The following is a 3044-nucleotide window of genomic DNA, read 5'->3' on the forward strand; positions in this document are numbered from 1 at the left end:
CACCCTTTATCATCAATCTTGATCTCTACATCATGTTTTTAAATCGGTCTCATGATTGAGAAGATCAGTGCCATAAATGTGGGAATGGAGGGAAAGGAAGAGATGCTCAAAAAAATAGAGGCAAGCTACACAATTTGAAGGCCTTACACAAAGATTCAAATTTCTCATCTGCAAAGGAGGGAAACTCAAAATAATTGGAAAATCCCTCATAACCCTACAAAAAAGAATCTTAAAAACATAATGATCAACTAAAAATATATAAACTAAGTATCAAAGTTTAAAAAACACTAATAAACTGAATAGAAATTGGGAAAAATGTACAAACACGCTCTTTAGGCCCTAATCTAGGTGTGGATTAAAAAATAATTCAAAAATTTAAAGTCTACATGTAGATATATAAAATTTCTTAATTGAAATGTAAAACGAGCTTAAATCTGTCAAATTTGATGGAATTTGAAAGGAAAAATCTAGGAAGTTTATTAAGAGAGTCACATCAACAAGCTGCATGTTTTGAGTTCAAATAAAAAAAACACTTTTCGTTATCTTCTAAATCTGGTCTTAATCTTCAACAAAGATGTTGTCAAATTAAAAAAAATAGGTGAATCTATAATATAGCCAAAACGTGATCTTTTAGATCCTAAAAGAAGAGAGAGAGAGCTAATATTTTATAGTTCTTTTTGCACTTTTCCTTGATTCATGGAAGAGAGAGAGAGAGCCCTTACAGGGTCCCTTTTTGATTCCATATTTTTCCTAATGGTAGTTAGTTTTCCATGAGCATTGTCACCACACCGCCATGTTGCACTATGTGTCCTCATCCCTTATCTCACCTCATACACTCTTGACACTAGCTCCATAGCATAGCTCCATAGCATGTAATTAACAAGAGGATAAGCGAGAGGGTTAGCCAGAGTAAAACTCAATATATTAATAAGAGGATTATCATGTAATTAACAAGAGGATTAGCAAGAGGGTTAGCCAGAGTAAAACTCAATATATTACATTATGAGGGAAGCTGACTTATATACAAGGCCATAATAGCTCACACACACTTAAACTATGGTTAATGCAGGTACCCATGTCTCATAAGTGGCCAATTACTAATAAAATTATTAATCTCATAATACATTCATGAAGAATATCTCTAGGAAGCTCATGCTAGCTTGCTATCACACATGCTCTTAGTGTTCTATTGAACATTTATGGATACTTATGTAAGTTATAGATTTAGATACCTTTGAAAGAGGAATTTTCGAGGCTTATTTGTTGATCTAAGAAGTTTCCAAAGCTGGATTCATAGGTCAAGTTACTTGCCGGTTAGTAATGTTAGTGTGAGGAGGTGCACGCGAAGAAGGGAAATTAAAATCCAAAAGGAAGATCAGTAGGAAAGTCAGAAGTGGTGAGTGTGTCATTACAGTGAGAAGATTGATTGACCCCCATTAGTGGTGGTGATGGGTGATTAAGAGGTGGTGGATCTCTTGCGTTGAATATTTCTTGATGTAAACTTTAGTTGTAGTCTATAGATTCCTTAGAAGAAGCAATGAGAGCAATCTCCTTTGCTTGATGTAAGCTTTGTAGGATATATGCTATATGAATATGTTTTGTCTATTTTGGATAAGTTACACTCGCTCATAGAGTACTATGATACGCATTGGTGGATGGTATTGAATACTATGATAGCTTCTATGTGTGTGTGTGTACACACACACACACACACTAAAGCAAGCAATAGTGATGCTTATTTTCATCATTTTATGTTACGCTGCTATAGGTGATGTTATAAGCACCACTATAAGTGATGCTATAAATGACGTTATAACCACCACTCAATGGTGCTAATTAAAAAAATCATAATATAGAACTTGTGTGGAAATTAAAAATAATACAAATTTTAGCCCAAAAAACTTGTCAAACATCCAAATATTTTTAAAATACAACAAAATCACTAAATTGTTACAACTGATCAATGTGTACATCGGTTATGATCATACTTATATTTAATTAGTACCATCATCAATTCCATCTTGCAATAAATTCATGCATGCCAATTGGTCTATCTCTAAGTCCATCATTTTGATGGCTCCTATATCAATACAAAGTCCTATTTAACTACTTGACGAAGATGTAGAGGTATTATCAGCATGGTTATGACACATAGGCTCATTGATTTCATTTGATGAAACCAGGGGTGGTAGATCTTCATTTGCATTGCATTCCTCAAATTTTGAATGGGTTTGTTCCAGCCGTATGCATAGAGCTCTATGCATGCCTTAAGATCTATGCATAAAGCTTTATGCATAGATTATGCATAGAGATTAATGCATTAATCTTAAAGCATACATAGAGCTTATGCATAAAGCTTTATGCATAGAGCTTAATGCATGCATAACTCGGGGGGTTCACTATATGTAAACCCCCTATATCACGTGCGTTCAAGGCCTATTTCAAAAAACCCTTATCTATTAATTTTTCATAAATACAACACACTCTTTTTCTATTCAACATGTGAATACCCCCTTTAAATGGTACCCTTCTATAAACTGTGTAAAATAAGTATTTTTAAAATCCCTTCTGTTGAACCCATGTGCTACGCTTACATATTTATGAGTGACCCCCCCGAGATGCATAAAGTCTTATGAATATAGCTTTATGCATGCTTAATGCATTAAGCTTAAATCTTTATTCATGTCTAATCTTATGCATAGAGCTTGATGCATTAAGCTTTAGCATGCATAGAGCTTATGCACAAAGACTTATGCATAAAGCTTTAAGCATGCCTTATGTTATTTAAGCTTTATGTTTTTTATGTTTAGCACTTTTATGTTATTTAGGTGAAAAATGTCTATGTCCTATCTACATATTGCGACTTATTTAAGCTTTATGTGTTTAAGTCTTATTTAAGCTTTAAGTTTTTTACGTTTAGCACTTTTATGTTATTTAGGTGAAAAAGGTCTATATCCTATCTACATATGGTGACTCAATTACCCCGAGCATCATTCCATCTCTTGAGGTAAACTCCAACGCTCTTATTCTTTCCATTTATATTT

This window comes from Cibotium barometz, chromosome 3, assembly GCF_041138505.1.
Source record: "Cibotium barometz isolate CiBa-2024 chromosome 3, ASM4113850v1, whole genome shotgun sequence".
NCBI lineage: Eukaryota > Viridiplantae > Streptophyta > Polypodiopsida > Cyatheales > Cibotiaceae > Cibotium > Cibotium barometz.